At 37.7% G+C, this 22,134-nt stretch overlaps 1 pseudogene; it reads right to left on the reverse strand.

The window, feature by feature from the left end:
• Positions 1 to 21,764, reverse strand: part of LOC149835217 (dolichyl-diphosphooligosaccharide--protein glycosyltransferase 48 kDa subunit-like) — a 32,060-nt pseudogene extending 10,296 nt beyond the window's left edge.
• Between the last annotated feature and the right edge of the window lie 370 nt (positions 21,765 to 22,134).

A 22,134-nucleotide genomic window follows, 5' to 3' on the forward strand; every position in this document is an offset into this window, starting at 1 on the left:
GACTTGGATGACTACTATTCTGAAGATGACCAAGATGATGAATCACCTAGCATGCATAAAAAAACAGTGCTATGACGCCATGTATTGAAACAAAAGAAGAGTGGACAAGGAAAGCAAGGTGAAACCTAGGTTTTTATGTGCAGACACTGCAAAAATATTTATCATGGGTCATATACTTGAGTTTTTGCACATCTCATGAGATCTCCAAAGGGACAAAGTGTTGGGATTGCCTTTTGTCATGTAGTTGCAAAAAATGCAAAATTGGCAAGGAAAATTAAGAGGCAAGTTCGACGAGTGGAGGTTTCATCAAGTACATTTGAGTTAAGAAGATCAAGAATTGATACTCCAAAGAAGCCTATTAGTATGACTACATCATCTAGTGGAAGCCGAAAAATAGTTGAAATTCGTGTTACCTTTAAAAAGGTAGAAAGAGATGATGTAGATCACAAAATTATCAGATTTTTGTGTGCAAATGGCATACCTTTCAATGTGCTTCAATCACCATATTGGGAAGAGATGATATCTGCAGTTAGTAAAGTGCCCGGATATAAACCCTCATCACATGAAAAACCATGAACAATGTTGCTTGACAGTGAGAAAGAGTGTGTTCACAGGGAGTTAAATGAATTTCGAGAAAAGTTTAAGGAGTTTAGAGTTTCCATTGTCTCAGACGGTTGGACAAATATCAAGAACAAACACTTGATAAATATACTTGCATCAAACTATTTTGGCTCGATGTTCTTATATGCATGCGATTTTTCTAATATGCAGCAGTCAGCTGCAAACATTGTTGAGTTTTTGAAGATGAGATTTAAACTTGTAGGGCCTTCTAATGTAGTGCAAGTGATTATAGACAATACAACAAATTGCAAGTTAGCAGATGAAGAATTAAAATAAATGTATAAGTATATTTTTTGGTCACCTTGTGTTGTGCACACACTTAATTTGATCTTTAAGGATTTGGCACATGAGTTTTATTGGTTGGAAGATACATATTTGTAGAGTAATGAATTTGTGAAGTATATCACAATTCATTCAAAAGCACTAGCAATCTTTAGAAGCAATGAAGAAATAGAGTTAATAAAAATTACAAAAAGAAGGTTTGCTTCACATTATACTACTTAATTTGAAACGCTTGCTTGATGTGAGGGAGAGCTTAAGGCTCATAGTAATTTCAGATAGATGGAGCGATTGGAAGCAATCATGCACAGATGAAACTATAAAAAAAGTGACTGTTACAATAGAAACAACTGTTCTTGATGAAGAATATTGAGATTCTGTACGTTTAGCATTATTGATTACAAAACCCATATATAAGATGCTTAAATTTTGTGATCAGGAAGGCCCTATAATTGGCGAAGTGTTTGAAGGCATGGACAACATGTTGGGGAAAATCAAAGACAATCTAAAAGAACAACCAGATTTGTATGAAAAGATTCGTAAGATTGTCTCAAATAGATGAGATAAAATGAATATGCCTCTCCATAGTCTAGCCCACATGCTTACTCCAAAATATTACGAGTTAGAGTATCTTAAGATCCCAACAACAGGAGGGGTCAAACAAGTTTCTCCTAGTGAAAATTTTATTTTATCTATTTAATAAAGTTTAAAGTTTAATGATTTAATTAGTTTATTATTTTATTTATATTTTTTTGTTATAGTTATTAAATAATTTTTTTGCAGAAAATGATAATGATATCTTAGACGGTGCAATGCTCATGCTTGAAGTCATATCTGCTGGAAATGAAGAGCTATCTACACTTTATAGGCCACAACTTGTGACTTTTGCATCAAAAAGTGGAAGATTTAGCCGAAATGCAACAAGAATAGATGCATTGAATCCTATAATGTTGGTGCTTAATTGGTGGCATTTTTATGATGGTGATACACCTGAGTTAAGCGCATTAGCCATTAAGGTTTTATCTCAACCTATTAGCACATCTTCTGTAGAAAGAGTGTGAAGCACCTAGAGTTATATTCACAATGCTAAAAGAAATATGCACAATGAAGATCGTGTTGATACCTTGGTGTATATTTATTCAAATCTTTGATTGATTGATAGGTATAATTAAACTGTGTTGTACTTTTTTTTAGTATTTTTTTTCTTTTTTTCTATCATTGATTGTTTATTAGCATTTGTATTTTATATTCTTGTTATAAAAAGGTGCAACAATCGCTATAAAGCATAACCTAGTCGAAAATGGGATATCAATCCAGAACTTCCTATTGTAGAAGAAAACACGTTGAGATTAGAGGACATGCGTTGGAGAGATTTGGATGATAGTGTACAACAATCAAGCACTATTTTCAAATCCAAACCCAAAGATGTACAACCAAGAGCTCCATTACCTCCAATAATCATATATACAAATGAAGTTGAAGAGGATACAAATCAATCCAACAGAGCTAGTAGAACTGCAGATATACAAGAACGACCATCAGTTCCTCAAGGCTGGATTGATCGTTTCTTTAGCAAGAGACCTAGGCAAGGTATGTTGATCACTTGATCTTGTGTTTTTTATTTTTACTTTTTTCTACATATGTATTTTTTATATTTTAAATTATGGTTTTTGAACATTTTAATTTTTTAACATATTCATTATAGGAAATGAAGGAAGGAGCATAAGGCATGGTCGTGGAGGACAAAAAATGCGTGATGATGCAGAAAGTTCTCGGTCTATTACTGACTTGAAGGGGAAGAGAAAAATGACAGATTAATGAACTATTGAATTCTTAATTATTCTTTTGATGATGTAGTTGGAGTAGTCCAACTTAGAAATTTTTATGTTACTTTTTTTGTGATGGTCTTGTAATATTTTGTTGGTTTGATATGTACTTTTATTTTGAACCTTCCATGATGAAGTGAAGTAGTAGATTATGTTAATTTTAAGTTTCTAGTTTAGAACTTTATAACTTATAATTTACAATTTAGAACTTTATAACTTAAAATTGTAACCATATCTCTATGTAATATTTGAGTTTATTGATTTCTCATTTTCTATGTTGCAGATATCACAAGATTTATAATAATCAAGTCATTTGATTCTTTCATTGAAAAAGATACGCTTTTTAATCAAATTAATTTATTTTCTTAATGCATTATTTAGTACTTACATGCATTTGTTAAATGATTGCAACATGAATATGAATTATAATTTTCTCTTGATGTATTTTTTTTTTAAATGCTTGAAAGTTGCAAGTGATGCATTTGTTAGATAATTGCAACTTATATTATTTATTGTCTTAGATACATGTTTTATTTTGTCAATGATGACATAAATCTTATTTTTTGATAAAATAAAAATATATAATTATATTTTTGCTTCGCTTTTGCTTCTCATTCGAATCCTATGTCTCTTCCTTCTTCGCTTCCAGTTTGATTCCTAGGTCGCTTCCGAGACGCTTCCTAGGTCACTTCCGAGACGCTTCCCGGTTCGCTCATAAGTCGTCCCACGCTTCCCGCTTCCTAAAACTTTATAAGTGCCTCGCTTCTCGCTTCCTAAAATTTTATAAGTGCCTCATTTCCTGCTTCCCGTTTCCGCTTCCCGTATTGCTTCCCGCTCCTGCTTCCTCGATTGGCAACTCTGATTTATATGTTCTCATGTTGTTTTCCGATCTAGATACCACATAGACCTCATCAAAGTCTTTTTTAAGAGTCATGCAAGTTTCTTCTTGGCATAATTCGAAAAGGATTTCACTAAGAAGATTAGAGACCCTATAAATAAAGGATCCTCTTAGTTGTTCAAATTCGGAACGAAGCCCATGAATAAATTGAAAATCTCTCTCTCTCCATTTGCACTTGCCTCATGTCAATAGCGCTTGCTTCCCATTGTGGTTCGAGGAGAGCAATTTCATGCCATATAGGGGATGGAGTACTATAATAGTATCTAATACTCATATCTCCTTGCTTGTTTCCTCTTATCTTTTCTTGTAAAAAGAAGTGTCTAGCAATGTCCTTTTGAGTGTATGTACCTTTCATGAAGAACCATTCTTTGTTTGTTTTTTTTTAATTTTGCTAGATTAACACAAATCTCGAGTTTCGCGTTATTCATGAACCATGCCAATATTTTGGCATGGACACTTTCCCGATCTTCAACTTTAGATTGGTATTCTTGAATAGCTTTGGCCTTTTCTTCATCACTTAAGGTTTTTTCTTCATTCCCCTCCTTCTTGGTGAGCTTCAATTATGGTTTCAGAATTGTTCCATATACATATCCCCAAAGTTTCTTACCTTTGAGGTTGTTTTCCATAATAACCACCCACATTCTATAATTGGTCGTATTTAATTTGAATGAAAGGTTGATCTTTGCATCTTTGTCAGCCATTGTGGAAGGAGTTGAAGAAGAACAAAGATATGAATCTCAAAACCACTCAAACATAAGAGAGTAGTCCCAATAGTGCTTCCAATACCTAGTGGCTTAGATACCATGTAATGAAACACTAGGCAAAAAACAGTGTCACAAAGTGACTCTAAGCGATGCACATGCACACAAGCAAGAAGCCACTAATGGGCAAAATACAATAGGCCATAAAGTGACAAGTGACAAACACATAATATGAGAGAGAGAACTTTAAAATATAAATAATCTTCTTATAGAAAATGCTCTCAAAAGCATTACATTGTAGTGGGCAAATCCCCTTATTTATACAAGTGGAAGCAAAGGGGCTCCCATAGAGTCGTTGGGAGCCCCTCCAACGATCACAAAATACAAAAAAATAAAGAAAAACATAAAAACAAAAAGAATAAAAATACAAAAGAGAAGTCCCTAATGGACATGTGTATTTATAAGAGAAAAGACTATTTTGCCCCTAGCGGGCATTAGAAAAGATATATATATATATATATATATATATATATATATATATATATATATATATATATATATATATATATATATACTTTAACAGCTTGGGTTTGAATCCCACATGGGCTATCTCTCATCTTGCCTATCAGAAAAGAAAAATGCTAACAATGTTTTGCTTTTTTATCTTTTATGAAAACCATCGGTAATGAAAACTTTATGAAAATTGAAAGATAGAAGCAATATAAGAAAGGATAGGGTGCCAAGCAATCTAGGGTACAAGATAAAGCAAAGACAATCAAATGCTAATAAGCTCAATCTTTGTATGAAAGAACCACTGGACTGCACAAAAATTTGAAAGAATACCATAATACCACATTCAAAACATGGAAATACATACCTGCACAACAAAAACCAAAGAAATAGCAGACCCTGTTAAAATAGGACAACTTGATAAGTTGATCGTAGGATTCAAAGAGTATGCTGAAGGTGATGCAGAAAGAACTTTAAGAATATGAAAGGCATCATAACAATAAACTAGTTTTTCTGCAACATAGCATCCAGAAGCAAAATACCATAAACTTTAAAGTACTTACATGACCATTAGCCACATTTAAAGAATGACCAATTCCTCGAAATAATACTGGAACCTGCAAATTTCAGGTTCAAAACATCAGGGCAGTCGGAGAAACCAACAAAAAGGACTGACATACTGCCTATCTTATATGAGGTTTTCATGTGCTCATGATTTCTATGGTTAAAGGCAATGAAGTCAACCATAAACTTCAATCAAACATGATAATGCCCATTGGTCACGTCTCTAAAAATTTAGCATTACAAAATAATGGGGATCAAAATGTAGGTCTTTACTCTTTTCTTCTTCCCTACTTATATCTTTTTATCCTTTTTTTTCTCATACATAATTGTTTCTTCTCCCATCTTGTACATATATGGAAACCAGTTGGATGTATCTTGTACTATGTACCTATATGGGCATCCACATTACATGGGAAGAGTCATTCTAAGAAAATAATCATATCAAAAGTTACACAAACAGGGAGTTCAGCTGCCCATTATTCCCGAAGGAATGCCGAACTCATTTTTCACGAGCCCATGCGGCGCCAAGCATACCCAACCTGACCGGCCTAACGCCCCTAGGCCCTGCACATCACCCCATGTGCGACTACCAAATGATCATTGGCACTACACATCACCTCATGTGTGGCTGCATAAATGAATGTTTGGCCCTACTCACCACCTCATGTGCAGCGACCTAGCCCAAGCCATGGTTCCGGACACCATCCTATGCATGGCACCACAATACTCTTCACGAATGTGCGAAAGAAATTATTGTTCGAGTTTTGAAGAGTAGACGACGCTCATGCCCCTCCGAACCAACAACCCAAATTCAACAGCAACGTCGCACCACCAAGGCTTTTATGTGGTTTCCTGAAAGCGTCACTCAGAAGACCTACAAGTACTTTACAACTGACGAAAGGTCATTGCCGCCCCCCAACCTTGTGGTCAGTTGATAGATATATGTCTTAGTGAGCAACAATACCCAGATCACTCATTGATGCCTAGGTCCTCACTTGCCTGACCCAATGCCACCATGCACAATTGGGATCACCACCTAATGTAATCCCTGGGAAAATTAAACCTAACTTGCACGCACCCCCATGCCTACCAAACGCTACGCATGGAATGTCTTATCCTGAGTTAAGAGGTACTTAACCAAATCTCTAAAGACATCTTCTAATCTGCTGGCCCACACAATGCTGACCCACACACCACGTTTGTGTCGCCACATATAATCACAACAATGTCAATACCGTCACCCATTGCATGGCATGCTACCACTGCACATCAATGATAGCTCAATGCATACTGCCCACTACTACGCCAGATGCATTCCCCACTCGATGGTGCTTCACACTACCCTTGCCATATTCCAACTCTCGCAACACCATACACTCTTGTCAAACACCCATCATCTATTTGAACATTGAGTGCCCTTTTATCACCCGCATGACTGCGTGTGCCAAAAATGTTGTTTCACAACACCCACTCCACACGACAACGTCCATCCACACCGACTCTGTATACACATCTCACTCCAAACACCGGGTGACCTCTTTCACCAATGTGCCTAATAGTGCATACAAGCTCGATCTGCAACACTCTCCACGCTCAATGAATTGATCGCTTTCATGTGTGTGTCCTCCCTTCTCCTCTCTTTGCTCACCTTATTATCTCTATGCTCTTTATGTGATTGTGAGCCCATGGTAGACACTGTCTGCGTACATGTTGCTCTTGGAGACCGCTACTTTCATCCCTGAGACTCGCAAAGGCTTGTTGGGTTAAGGTTCACCCTACGTCGTACGCAACTTTGAAGACCCATTTTTCGTGCCTTTCCTTCTCTTGGGTGGTTTCAGCAATGACCTACACAACCCTCTGATTCGGGCCTAGCAGCCGGGTCAACAATGGTGAGAAAGCCCTGTTAAATTGTATCTCTATTTTTTGTATATATATATTTCACATCATGTAACCTCTAAGGGTGTTTCAGTATTTTCCTCTTTTTGCGCATATTCACATTAGTGAATATGTTTGTATATTTTTTCCTTTTTCTTTTCTCTTTCTCTTCTTTTCCTTTTTCCTTTTTCTTCTTTTTCTTTTCCTTCTTGTTGACTTAGTCAACTCTTGGAGGGGGTCCAACACTAGACGTTGGACCTCGTTGGAGGGGCTCCAACGTCTAGTGGGAGCCCCTCCAAGGGTCCCTCATTAGTATAAATAGGGGTGAACCCCCCTCATAAATGTATTCAATGCTTGGAGCATTGTTCTCCAATTGTTCAATAAAATTCTTTACATTTTGGCATTTGTGTTCTTCATTTGTACCTCGAGTACTTTTTATTCTAAGTGTTCTTGTGTCTTTGGCATTTTTATGACTTGTAAAATTTCAAGGCAAGATTTTAATTCGCCTAATGTTATTAAGTTTGTGCTATCACTTGTAACCCACCCTAATTATTTGACTGAGAGATAAATAAAACATTTCCGCTGTGGTTTTAGAAAAAAAAATTTATTCCAAATTTTTTTGAGTTAAATATTTGGGGCGTTACAATTATGATATTAGAGCAGGACAAGAATATATGGTTCATGACCTTCCAGCGACCCTGCAAGAGCTCTGTACGTATATAGTATTTGAATTAAATTGCTTCTATTGCTTAAAAAAAATCAAATAAATTATTACATGAATATCGAGAACCTAGATATATTGCTAGGAACACTCTTAAACTTACGTTGTGGTCGGGATAGATCTAAAAACTTATGATAGTTTGTTTGCTCGACTAGATGGCTTGAAAAGCTAGGTGTGACGATCTCTTGGATTCACTGAACGACTTATCTAGGATCGTGATACGACAAACATCCACTATACAAGTCTTAAGGAACGAACTGCAACAATTGTTGCAGGGGAATAACCACACAAAAAGATGTGGCGGTCGAAGGAGAACGTATAAAAAGGCTTTCAGGGAAAAAAGTTTTGTACTGGTTGGACAGAAGCAAAGGTGTAAGGAAGGCTACCAGAACCGCCAACAACAAAGATATTAAGAGTGTATATGTACATACGGGTCCAGATTTGGACCCTCAGACCCAATTCGATCACTGTATTATATATATATCAAGGAATAGGGCACGATTCTTATTGATTAAGAATCGTGCTTCTCGTGGCTACCTCCTCTCTTCCATTCCTTACAGCAGTGATACAGAAGACACAAATTACAGGTGCATGATTTCATAGATGGTATCAGAGCAGGTTGAAGCCTAACGATCAGGTCAGTTTCCTCCCTTTTCTCTCTTGTTCTAAATCAGATTCCTTTTTTTTATTTCTCAAAAAAAAAATTTCTGATTTGATCGTATTGGGTCATTTTCCTTTCAGCCATTCTTTCTCTCTCGACGTCAATCTGAATCTGATCATGCCTGATCAAATTTGTTCTTTTTTTTCTTTTTCTTCAAAAGGTTTTTCCCTTTCCGATAATGACACAGGCCCCGTTATTTGATCTTATTTTTTTTAATCTGGATTGCCACCCAAATCTCTTCTCTTAGTCGGATCTGATCATTCTGATTAGATCTTATCGTCTAAAGGCAGATTGAATCAGATCTGCTTGCGGCAAATCGATTTTCCCCTCTTTCCAACGTCAAAATTGAATCTGATCATATCCGATCAGTTTTGTAAATTCTGATTATTCTTCTACCCTCTTCTGCTCTCGTTTTACATCTGTTCTTTTTCAGATTAAACCATACTTGTTCTTTTTCTTACCTACATCACGAGTTGATTTTTTTTATATTCGACTTGCAATCGTTCCATTTCTAAGACTTTCAAACTTCCAACATCACGACTTCTGCCAAGTCTGTCTGAAGACCTACAACACGACTGTTAAAAAAAAAAAGTGGACGGACAGACTTGTGTTGCTGGGTCAATGAATTGTTAAGGAATTGAACCAAAGTTTTTTCTCTTAATCCATTCTTTCTTTTTCATCAACTCGTGTTTTCTCCTTCTTCCTTTTAGTCAACTCGTTCATTTATTTTTTTTCATGGATTCCTCATCACTTCCATCTAGTTTTCTTGGTCAACTCATATCTGAGAAATGGCATACCTCTAATTTCTTGACCTGGAAGAGGCAAATTTTGCCTTTTATTCATAGTTTGGACCTCTATGGTCACCTCGATGGAATAATTCATGCCCCTTCCGAGTCCCTCCTGCAGGAAGAGCAAGATGATAAAGGGGAGGTTTCTAATAAACTAGTTCATAATCCAGAATTTACAGCATGGAAAAGAAAAGATCAGGCGATTATGGCTTACATTACCTCTACACTTTCTCAAGAGGTATTAGTGGTCATTCCAGATGAATGTTCAGCTAAAGAACTATGGGAGATACTAGCGCAGACTTATTCACAGATTTTTGAGGCTAGGATTTTTCATTTAAAGAGAGAGTTTCAACTCTTAAAGAAAGAGAATTTATCGGTTACAAAATACATGAACAAAGTCAAGAGCTTCACAAATCAATTAGCGATGGTGGGATGTGTTATTCCAGACAAAGAGAAAGTTCAACAAGCATTGAATGGTCTTAGATCTGACTATCACATGTTGGTCACCTCGCTTTTATGCCTTCCTTCATTGCCTAACTTTGATGATTTGCACGTGAAACTCCCGTAGTATGAAGTTACTATTAGAGGTGAGGAGTTGACTTTCAATTCCAGCAATCATGAGGTCCTTGTCACAGGCATGGTGGCAAGACGTGGCCATGGAGGCTTTCGTGGTGGACGAGGACATGGAAGAGGTAATCAAGGAGGTCGTGGGTTACTTCCCATGCCTAACATGTCACCCAACTCATTCCCAGCTAACCAATCTTCTAGACAGATACCAACGTGTTTTCAGTGTAATAAAAAGGTGCACATTAAGGCAAATTACTGGCATAATTCGAAAAATAGAGACAAATTTGGTGGTGTTGGGCCTTCCACTAGAGGACAAGCAAGGGATGAAAAGGAGAATGTGAAGAACCTCTTGATCTCTGCCCTTTCTGAGTTAAGTTTCAAGCAAACTGAGCAGGGGACTTGGTACATTGACTCTGGGGCTGCTGCACATGTGACATGTGACGTTGGTAAGATTTCACAACCCATTCCTTATCGTGGTAAATTTATTATTAAAACTGGAGATGGTGCCCTCCACCCTATATCCCATGTTGGAAATATTTCTCTTTCACTCCCCAATTCTTCACTTCTTTTATCTGATGTTTAGCACTCACCCAGTATTGTTAAAAATATTATTTCTGTTTCTAAACTTGTCGACGATACTAATTTTTGTGTTGAATTTACTCTTTCTTTTGTATGTGTCAAGGATCTTCTCACGAAGAAGACACTCGTTGAAGGAGAGCGACAAGGAAATATATATGTCCTCAAGGAGTCTCTTTCTGCTCGTGCTGCTCCAATAAATCCACAGCCAGTTCAACCAGTGTCATTTAAAGATTGTTTTAGTCTGTCTCAGTGTAATAAGTCAGAAATTTGGCATCGTCGTTTGGGTCATCGTAATCGTTCATTCATTGAGAAACTTGTGTCTAGTGGACTTGTTCCACAGTCCAGTTTGAGTATTGAGTCTGATATTTCCCTTTGTTTCAGTTGTCATTTATGTAAGAGTCATGCTCTTCCATTTTACTCAATAAATCAAAGAGCTTCTGTGCCATTTGAAATTGTCTATTCTGATGTTTGGGGACCTGCCCCGCAATCTTCTTTATCGGGCAGTCGCTATTATGTCACTTTTATCGACAGTTATTCCAAATATACTTGGATCTACTTTATGAAACACAATTCTGAAGTGTTCAAGCTTTTTTGCTCATTTTGTGCCTTAGTTTATAATCAGTTCTCATCTCAAATCCAACATTTCCAATGTGATGGTGGGGGAGAGTATCTATTAAAGGAATTTACTCAATTTTTCTTGAATAAAGGAATAAGTCATTGAATATCTTGCCTGCACACACCGCAACAAAATGGTGTGACTGAAAGAAAACACCGACACATTGTTGAAAGTGCATTGAGCATGATACATGGCACTCACGTCCCATTAAGCTTGTGGACAAAAGCTTTTCATTTTGCTGTGTATATCATAAATCGACTGCCAATGAAATTACTTGTGAATCAATCTCCTTATTTTACACTCTTTGGGACTGACATTGATTATAATGAATTGCGAGTGTTTGGTTGCATATGTTATGTTCATATTGACAGTTCCCAACGTGACAAGTTCCAAAACAAGGCATGTAAGTGTAAGTTTGTTGGTTATGCTGATCAATACAAAGCTACGATTCCACTACTAATCACATCAAAATCTCATGGAATGTTGTGTTTGATGAGACTCATACTGAGAGCCCAGGAAGGGTAGAAGAACACAACGTGAATGATGAAGGTTATCAGCCATGGCTTGCTGCTGAGGTGTTTGATCAAATGGCTACCCACGATGATCCCTCGTGTCATACAATATCGACTGAACAAAATAAACCTGATGTGTATACACAAAGGGAAGAGACGCCGACCATGCAAAATACTATGTCTACCGCTTCAGATATTACCAAGTTTCAAGGGGCTGTCTATGTACGGCGAAATAAAAACAATGCTTAGCAAACCGATGTGCACCCTAGAAGGCCTGAGAGGATTCATCATCCTATTGAAAGATGGGTTAGTTATAACAACTTCTCTACAAACTTGCAGTTGTTCATCTCCCAGATTGAAAAACAAGATGAACCTATTAGTTTTTTACAAGCATCTATGTCACTCAAATGGGTTAAAGCCATGAATGAGGAAATGAAAGCCTTACATGAGTGTGGGACTTGGGAGATTGTTCCGAGACCATCTGTCAAAAATGTTGTAGGGTCTAAATGGGTCTATAAAATAAAGTATAAACCAGATGGATCTATTGAATGCTACAAGGCAAGGTTGGTGGCAAAAGGTTTCACTCAAGAATATGGGCAAGATTATGATGAGACTTTTAGTCCTCTGGTCAAGATGGGAACTATTCGACTAATTTTGTCTTTGTCGGTTCAGTATGGATGGACTCTTAATCAACTTGATGTAAAAAATGCATTTCTGCATGGTAGCCTGAAAGAAGAGGTGTATATAGAGCAACTCTCTGGTTATGCAGAATATAGCCCAAGCACACATGTTTGCAAACTACAAAGAGCCATCTATGGGTTAAAGCAGGCTTCTCGTTCATGGTTTGACAGTTTTCCCTTTAAAATCAGCGATACTGTTTTATTCGTTCTCACCTCAATCATTTATTGTTTATTTTCTGTGATCGTCAGGTACACACCTTGATTCTTATATATGTGGATGACATTATTATTACTGAGAATTCAGATGAACACATAAAAGCGACGAAGGACTTACTGAGTCGACAGTTTAAGATGAAAGATTTGGGAGTCTTATGTTAATTCTTGGGAGTTGAAGTGGATAGACAGAATGGATCTCTTTAATTAACCCAACACAAATATACCTTGGATCTGTTGGAAAAAGGCAGGCATGACAGATTGTAAACCACTATCCACTCCTAGTGTATTAAACCACAAGCTCAACTCTCAAGATGGAGAATCATATAAAGACTCCAAGCAATATCGTAGTCTCGTTGGAATGCTTCAATACCTCACCTTTACCAGACCAGACATTGTGTATGCACTGAACCAAGTGTCACAATTCATGCATGATCCACGAACAGAGCATATGAATGTTGTTAAAATAATTCTTCGATATTTAAAAGGCACTCTTGGAGATGGTCTAGTTTATCATCAGTCCAAGTCCAAAGGGGAGCGACATCGATTAGATGTTTACACAGATGCAGATTGGGCTGGAGATCCAAATGGCAGGCGATTAATTTTTGGATTTTGTGTTTTTTTGGATGGGAACTTGATAGCGTGGAGTAGCAAGAAACAACGTGCAGTTGCACGATCCAGTACAGAAGCTGAGTACTGATCCATGGCAGCCGCTACAACAGAGGCTACATGGCTGAGACATCTTTTGACTGAGATTGAAGAATCTATTATGCCTACCAATCTCCTTTGTGGTAATCAAAGTGCCATACAAATTGCTTTCAATCTCATTCATCACAATCGTACCAAACATATAGAGATTGATCAACACTTCACTCGGCAAAAGATCGAAGATAGAGAAGTTGAGCTAGTTTATGTTCCCACAGCTGATCAAGTGGCGGATTTGTTTACTAAGGGACTTACCATCGTCCACTTTTGGTTTTTGAAGAACAAGTTGTCCATGGTACGAAACCATGCACAACTTGAGGGAGACTATTAAGAGTGTATATGTACATACGGGTCTAGATTTGGACCCTCAGACCCGATCCAATCAGTGTAGTATATATATATATCAAGGAATAGGGTACGATTCTTATTGATTAAGAATCATGCTTCTCATAGCTACCTCCTCTCTTCTCTTCCTTACAACAGTGATACAGAAGACACAAATTACAGCTGCGTGATTTCTTAGAAAAGGAAAGCGCTACACCCACACATCCAACAAATGTGTCGACGGTGCCAAAAGACTCATTTTCTCAGAGTTTGACCTCTCTATACGGGCAAGTGTTTTAAATGCGGACAACGAGAACATGCAGAAAAATTTGTTCGAAGTACCATCATAAGGAACAAGTATGCCTTCGAGACACAAGTGTCTGTTTTTACTGCAACAAGGTAGGTCACTTCATTCAAGAGTGTCGTAGGAAGAAGGCCGACTCGAAGAAGAAAATCATGGTGAATGACCTCGCCATTAAAGCCTCAAACTTGGTGGATTCACACAATGCACATGTAAGAGACGAACTCCTTCCGGGTAATATAACTATGGAGGTGGAAGGTGCTACCTAAGATCGAGGAGCACAAGCACATAAAAGGAATACCTCAAGCCATTCACAAGCTACCCAAATGAAATATATCTGAATATATTTGAGGTTGAAGAAGAAAACACTCTGACAGAGAGTGAGTAACCAGAGAAGGTCAGTTTCACTAGTAGTGGCAACAACAATCACAATGCCAAGTCAGGATGAATGGCGAGGAATTTTATATAGCAACTAGAATGAATAAATACTTCGAGAAGTTTACTATTTATGTTCTTTGGAAATAAAGATGGACAATTGCAGTCATCGTGCGGACGAGCCATGAGACCATATCTTCTTTGGATGTCCTGAGGAACTCTGACTGTAATAAATTTATTAAATTTGTCATTTATGACTTGTAAAATTTCAAGGCAAGATTTTAATTCGCCTAATGTTATTAAGTGTGTGCTATCACTTGTAACCTGCCCAAATTATTTGACTGAGAGATAAATAAAATATTTTTGTTGTGATTTTAGAAAAAAAAATTTATTCCAAAAAATTTTGAGTTAAATATTTGGGGCGTTATAATTGTTCAATAAAATTCTTTATATTTTGGCATTTGTGTTCTTCATTTGTACCTTGAGTACTTTTTATTCTAAGTGTTCTTGTGCCTTTGTGCACATATTCTATTGTGGAGGTGGTGCTTGCTTTGCACATTATCTCTTTTGAGATATTTTTACATGGTATCAAAGAAAAGTTGAAGATTAAAGATCGTGTGATTCTTCATATTTGTAAGTGCCTTGATAAGCGTGCCTTTAGTTTCTTGGTGAAAGGCATGGGGGCTTCTCTTCCTTCATTATTTTGGAAGGATTTTACGACAAGTAAGATTTAAAAGTTCTTTTGTGGTACATATTTTTCTCCACTCTTCCCTCTCTAATGGGTGAAAAAAGTCATTTTTCACTTGGTTTTAAATTAAATGGCTCCAACTACCATGTTTGGGCCGGAAATATGGATGCTCACATTAAAGGGAAATGTCTTTGGGGATATGTCAAAGGAACCATTCTGGAACCCGAACCTAAGATCACCATTATGGTGAGGGGTGAAATCAAAGTTCTCAATGGTGAAGAGAGAGAACAAGCCTTTGAAGAATACAACAAAAGGCATGAAGAATGGGAGATGGAGAACTACAAAATTCTTTCATGGTTCTTTTCTTTCGTTGAGACAAAAATAAATGCTAATATTTTGAAATTCAAGAAAGCTTTTCAAGTATGGGAGTATCATGAAAGAATGTATACTTCAAGAGATTTGTCCCATAAATATTATCTCCAAAAGAAGGTGTTAACTCTTCAACAAGGTGAAATGTCCATTAGAGAGTATTTTGCTAAGTTATCTACGATTTGGGATGAACTTGCTCTCCAAGAACCTAAATGGAGTGGAGAGGCAATTGAATTGAGAGCCAAACAATTAGAAGAGGATCACTTCTTCAACTTTTTAAATGGGCTTAGACCCGAGTTCGAACAAACTAGGTCCTCTCTTTTGTCTTCTTTTTTTTCTCCTCCATTAGTAGATATGCTTACCAAACTAAGTGGAGAAGAAACTAGATTGAGGATGAATAAAACCAATCTAAGTGTGTTGGCCGTTCCTTCTAAGGATGAGGGTGCTTATGCCGTCTCAAGACTGGAGAATAATGTCAAAACATATAAACCCCCTCACTTCAACAAAAATCAAGGAGGAAGAGAAAATGGTGGGCATTATGGAAGAAGAGATTATAGTAAGATCATATGCCACTTTTGCAAAAAATTGGGATACATTAAACCGGTATATCCTAAATAGAAAAAGATGGTGGCCATGTCTACAACTTTCCAACTGACCAAGGAGGAAGAACCTTCAACTTCCAACAATGCTACTTTGTCTCTAATTCAAATCATGAAAGCTCTTCAACCGCTCCTCAAGGGATCCATTTTCGGAGCCACCATGACCACCTTCTCTCCTCCCGGTAAGACTCTTTGGCTCTTAGACTCGAGTGCATCCTTTCATATGACTCCAAATATTTTTGCTCTTTCTAAATATTGGCTTCTCTTGAAATAAAAGAAATTAGAGATTTTAAAAGACAAGATTTTTTTATTCCTAAAGTTAGATTTATCCCAAAACTAAATTTAAATTTGCTTTGTCTCTCAACTATCGGATCATGGGTGTGATATCAAGTTCTCATCAAATAAATGTTGGATACAGGATCGCCGGTCCGAGAAGTTGATTGGAGAAGGCTCTAGGAAGAAAGATCTATACTTTATGAAATTTCTTCAAATTTCAAAACAATCTTTTTGTAATATTGCCCAACATAAAGATATAAATGTTTGGCATAAACGCCTTGAGCATCCAAATATTACCAAGCTCTCTTATTTACATTTTGCTAAAACTTTATGTAAAGACAATTTCAATTGTAATGATTGTATTCTTGGTAAAATGAGAAGCTTACCTTTTGGACAATGAACTATGTTTTCACCTAAGCCTTTTGAAATTATGCATTCGGATGTATGGGGACCGGCACCTATAGTGTCTAAGAGAGGTTTTTCATATTATGTTATTTATGTTGATGATTTCTCAAGATATAGTTGGATTTACTTCTTCAAACATAAACATGAGGTCTTCTCTACCTTTAAGGTTTTTCATATGATGATACAAAATCAATTCAATAGTAAATTATAAATTTTTAGAACCGATTCCGAGGGAGAATATCTTTCAAATGATTTCAAAAGTTACATTGAAAATAATGAAATTGTTCATCAAAGGTCTTGCCCAAAAACATCTCAACAAAATGGATTAGCCGAACTAAAACATAGACATATAATAGAAACTACAAGGACCTTACTCATTTCTCAAAAAATTTCAAAACGATTTTGGGCCGAAGCGGCTCTTACATCGATTTATCTCATAAATCGACTTCCATCCAAAAATTTAAATCAAATATCCCCTTTTGAAACCTTGTATAAAAAGAACCAGACTACAATAGACTAAGAATTTTTTGTTGTAAATATTTTGTTCTTACTGACAAGAATGATAAACTATCTCCTAAAGCTATACCTTGTACATTTTTGGGATATTTCGAAACACAAAAAGGATTTAGGTGTTATGATATTAAAAATGACAAACTATATGTTTCAAGAAACGTAATATTTTTAAAAAATATGAGTGGTTTTGAAGAACATAAAACTCATGAAGATAATGCCGATTACTCTTTCTTGTTTGATTTATTATCTAGGAACGAGGATTTTTTTAGCGATGATAAATTAAATGAGGATGAGGACATAAGTGAAAGTATTCCACAACCCATCCAACATGAAGAAAAAATAATAGTTGAACCAATTACCTATACACATAGAGATAAAAGCACCTTTAGAAGTGCATTAGAGAAGTATAGTGACCCTAGTGAACCTTCCAACCACTCTCGAAGAACCGAAAGATCTAAAAAAAATCCTTCTAGATTTTATCCTATGAGTCATTTTCTCCAAAACATAAAGCATGTCTTAGTGCCATTCACTCATATCAAGAGCCCAGAAATTTTGAAGAAGCTAAGAAAATGATAGAATGGAGGGACGCCATGGATAATGAATTTAGAGCCCTCAATAAAGCCAAAACTTGGATCTTTCAATATCTTCCAAAAGAAAAGAAATCAATAGGATGTAGATGGATTTTTAAAGTCAAAACCAAGAGTGATGGCACTCTTGAAAGATATAAAACTCGCATTATCGCAAAAGGATATAGTCAAGAATGCGGTATTGATTACGAAGAAACCTTTGCCCTCGTTGCTAGGATGGTTACTGTAAGATGTTTGATCACCATTGCATCTATTAAAAAATAAAATATTTACCAAATGAATGTTAAAAATGCTTTTTTAAATGGGGATCTTAATGAAGAAGTTTACATGGATGCTCCTCCTGGCATGGACGTTCCGAAGGGAAAAGTCCTTCGTTTGCAAAAAGCGCTCTATGGTTTAAAACAAGCCCCTAAGGCTTGTTATGATCAATTTAATAAAGTTATGATTCAAGAAGGTTTTACTTCATGCTACACTGGCACTGCTCTATTTGTTAAAAAGTCTAATGCAGGAATTATAATTTTACTGTTGTATGTTGATGACATGTTGATAACAGGTAGTGGTATAAATGACATCAAAAGTATTAAAACCACGTTAAAAGAAAGGTTTGAAATGTCAGACTTGGGGTATTTGACATATTTTCTTGGTATAGAGGTAGCCTACACTTATAGAGGCTATTTCTTGTCTCAAACTAAACTTGCGTGTGAGATTCTTGACAGATCAGGTATTTCTGACGATAAAATCTGTGAGACCCCTGAAATTGTGGGATAAAAAATGAAGATCAATGATGGGATTCCTTTGGAGGATCCTACTCCCTACCGGCAACTTGTGGGGACTCTAATGTATCTTAGCATCACAAGACCAGACATCTCGCATGTCGTACACACTACAAGCCAATTCCAACATGCCCCTACATTCGTCTATATGGGCGCCGTTCTCCGAATTGTCAGATACATAAGGGCAACCTTAAATAAAGGAGATTTTCTTTCCTCATCTTCTGAGTTAAATTTAATTACATATACTGACTCTGATTGGGGAGGTGACCCAAATAATCGTCACTCCATCATAGGCTTTTGTATTTTTTTAGGTGAATCCCTGATCTCATAGAGATGTAAGAAATAACAGAAAGTGTCTCTATTATCCACTGAAGCAGAATATCGAGTCATGACTTCTACAACCATGAAAATTATGTGGATTCATCAACTGCTACAAGACATGGGGATTCAGGTTCAAGGACCCACAAAGTTATGTTGTGATAATAAAAGTGCAATCTACATTGCTAAAAATCACACATTCCATGAACATACAAAGCATATTGAGATAGACTGCCACTACGATAGGGAAGCATATTTGCAAAAAGTTATAGATCTTTCTTACGTGACCTCAAAATATCAGTTGTCAGATTTCTTCACCAAGGCGCTCTGCTCTCCAAGATTCAACTTTCTTCTCGGCAAACTCTTGATCATTGCACCTTAAGTTTGATGGAGGGTGTTAAATTGTATATCATGTAACCCCCAAGGGTGTTTCAATATTTTTTTTTTTTGAGCATATTCACATTAGTGAATATGTTTGTACATTTTTTTCTTTTTCTTTTCCTTTTTCTTCTTGTTGACTTAGTCAACTCTTGGAGGGGGTCCAACACTAGACATTGGGCCCCTCCAACGGTTAGATTTCTAACCGTTGGAGGGGCTCCAACTTCCAGTGGGATTCCCTCCAAGGGTCCCTCATTAGTACAAATAGGGGTGAACCCCCCTCATAAATGTATTAAATGCTTGAAGCATTGTTTTCCAATTGTTCAATAAAATTCTTTATATTTTGGCATTTGTGTTCTTCATTTGTACCTTGAGTACTTTTTATTCTAAGTGTTCTTGTGCCTTTGTGCACATATTCCTTCGTGGAGGTGGTGCTTGCTTTGCAGATTATCTCTTTTGAGATATTTTACAAGCCCGATCCGATTAATGTCGGCCTTAGCCCGACCCAATAACAATCGGACCGAGCTTTCTGCTGCCGTTCATATCAATCGGGCTGGCTCGGCCTGACCTGATGTCCAGCCTTAGTTGTGGTCATACATCCTCTATCCATAGCATGGAGAAATACACTTGATCCAAACAAGTATAATCAATTACTGTGGCATGACTGCACCTAAAAGTCCAATTAAGCTACCGCAGACATGGCAGCCCATAAAATGCAAACGTGATGTAGAGCTACACTTGACAGCATTGCGGTCAAGTTACACGACACATTTCTTTTGAAAGTTAAAAATATTGACCAAAAAATCTTTTCATTCCCATGAAAGTTTATAGATATTTAAGCCCTATGATGAAACGTGTGGTAAACAGTTGAAAAGTTTATAAATACCGCTAGATGCTTTAAATAAACATAAATTCACTAACCAAAAAAAAAAAAACTCACCTCATCAAAATCTGCCCCGCATTTGGTGGCTATATCACGAATCAAATCGGAAGCCCCGACATCCCAAACGACGATAAGATCATGGCCGGAGTCGACGAAATCCAGAACGGCCGCCAAATCCAAGGATCCACCCAATCCTGCCCGAAGAGAATCCAGCTTCAACAACCACAAGATCAAAATTCCTTATCAACTCCCCTAGAACTCTCAACACTCTCAACCCTAAAACCCTAAATCTCCAGCTCGAACCCTAAACAATCAAACCTTCAGCAAAGAACAAGTAGAACCTACAACAAGTTGCAACAAATCCAAAACCCATGAAACCGAACAGATCCGAAAGTAACAAGAAAAGAAAACCCTAGAACCGAGAATTTTCGAAAAAAAAAGAGACCCGAATCAATCGGCGAGCGGAGAAAACCGGATCGGGTGCTCACGCTGGGCGGAGGGCGAGAAGAGGACGAGGCCGTCGTAGAGGTAATACCGGTAGTAGTGCAGCGCGAGCTTCGGGTCTTCAGCGAGAGGCCACCAGAAGCAACGGCAGCAGATCCCACGCTTTCTCCATTTTTCCGCTTAGGGTTTCAGAGCTCGAGGGACCTGCGACTGCGCGGGGTCGAGAGTTCGGGGGGAAGACGATGGGGAGAGAGGTGGAATTTGGAAATTTGTGTGTATTTTTTTTCCTTTTTTCTGATACAAAGTGAATCGGATCGGAATGAATCTGAGTTCCGGTTGGTTGATTCGTGTAACTCGTACGAGATCCAGCTGTGTGGAAAGTAGACAACGGATCGGGTCATGTTATCCGCCCATTCCCCACCGCATATCTCGCTTCGGGAACGAGTGTGTGAGGAGGGACACTCAGAATTTGAAATTACGTATACTTTGGCCCAGATCTATCATGCGTGCAACACAGAGGATAGATGCGACAGATATGGGTTTACTCAACACCTAGACCTCTGCTTGCTGCACGGGATCCAGATCCAGATCTAGATCAAGTTCCAGAAAATTTTTTAAAGAAAAGTTTTTTATAGGAAAATTCCTGAATTTTTCCAATCAAAATTTCTTTTTGCATTATTAAGGCAATGGTTGGCTTTCTCGGAACTCGGTATGCAATCACCCGTTTGCAACTCCGTGACTCGGACGAGTCAATTCGGTGACCCGGACGAGTCAAGGTTTTTATTAAAAAATATAACAAAATTACAAAAAATGGCATTTTTTTTTCTTGACGTTGTAATAAGGAGGAGTTTTTGGTAATTTGATGCTCGCCGCCCCTCAAAGGAAACTCATCCCAGCTCCTGACTGAACCCCGAAAACCCAGAAGTCCTTCTCAGGCGAAGAAGAAGAGGAGGAAAAGGGGGCAACTACTCCCCGTTGCGCTCGGATCCGCATCGATCCAGGGAAGGAAAGAGGATGGCCAACGATGATGATGCAGTCGGGGCGAAGGTCGCGCTGGAGGGTTGCTCCGGCGGGGTCTCAGGGGCCAAGGGTGACGACTTCGGCGAAAAGTTCGACTACCTCCTCATCTCCTCAGCGATATGAAACGGAGACGACCTTGACCCTCTCGTCCGCAAGGCCTTCGCCACCAGGAAGCCCGATGACCTCCATCACCATCTTTGCCGGTTCGCCCGCTCTTCGAGAATCGCAAGAGCCGAGAGGAGAGGGACCGAAATCACTGGAAAGAGGGCTTCTTAGCCGCTTAGGGTTTCGTTTTCAAAAATCAAAACAAGAAAGAAAAAAGTTGATATTAGTGACTCGGCTGAGTCACCTGATCTTTTCCCTTGAATCGGGAGACTTTTGGTTTACCAGTCATACATGTTTTTTGATTCGGATTTGTGCCGATTCGAGTTGACTCATCCAAATCCCGAGTCAACTCGGCGAGAAATCCAACCATGATACCATTAACCCACAACACATCAAAACTTTTCATTGGCAATTTTTTTTTTTTATAAGAAATTTTCTTGCTTCAAGTGTGCATACCTTA

Source organism: Nuphar pumila, chromosome 6 (assembly GCF_984573655.1).
Source record: "Nuphar pumila chromosome 6, dmNupPumi1.hap1.1, whole genome shotgun sequence".
NCBI classification, from domain to species: domain Eukaryota; kingdom Viridiplantae; phylum Streptophyta; class Magnoliopsida; order Nymphaeales; family Nymphaeaceae; genus Nuphar; species Nuphar pumila.